The sequence below is a fragment of the Pteropus alecto genome, unplaced genomic scaffold (assembly GCF_000325575.1).
Source record: "Pteropus alecto unplaced genomic scaffold, ASM32557v1 scaffold587, whole genome shotgun sequence".
NCBI lineage: Eukaryota > Metazoa > Chordata > Mammalia > Chiroptera > Pteropodidae > Pteropus > Pteropus alecto.
Window position 1 is genome coordinate 225,655 of NW_006439816.1, and position 415 is coordinate 226,069.

At 67.7% G+C, this 415-nt stretch overlaps 1 long non-coding RNA gene across 8 annotated transcripts in view; it reads right to left on the reverse strand.

Annotated features, from left to right (window-relative positions):
- LOC107196028 overlaps positions 1-415 on the reverse strand; it is a 57,924-nt gene extending 57,509 nt beyond the window's left edge. For 7 of the 8 annotated variants that reach the window (XR_003047854.1, XR_003047853.1, XR_001517343.2 and 4 more), the window contains exon 1: positions 328-415. This is a non-coding gene — a long non-coding RNA (uncharacterized LOC107196028). The other variant, XR_003047851.1, reaches the window with a different exon arrangement.

Sequence of the window (415 nt, forward strand, 5' to 3'; positions counted from 1 at the left end):
CAGTGCCGCTCGGCACCCCGAACAAAGGCCGAGGAAGCGCTCGCGGCCCCGCCCTCCGAACACACCTGCTGAGCGTGCGGCACCCACGTTTACAACCGGGGACGTGAGGGAAAATACCGCCGCTCAGCTGCCTCGACCCCGGGCTCCGGCGACTCCGTCCCCGCTTCCCAGCGGGAAGAACGTGGTCCGCACCGCTTCGCAGAGCCGAGGCCCGTGCCCTCCATTCTTTCCCTCTGGGGAACAGGGACAACACACAAACTAAGGGTCCCCTCAGCCCTAGCTGCTTCTGCGCCCTCGCTGTCCTCCCCTCACGCCGGCCCTTTTTACCTCCTGGCTGAACCGACTGTCGCAGCGTGAATGCTCAGGGCCAGCCGTCCCAAGACACGGTGCGGGCGGCGTCGCCAGGGTGGCAGCG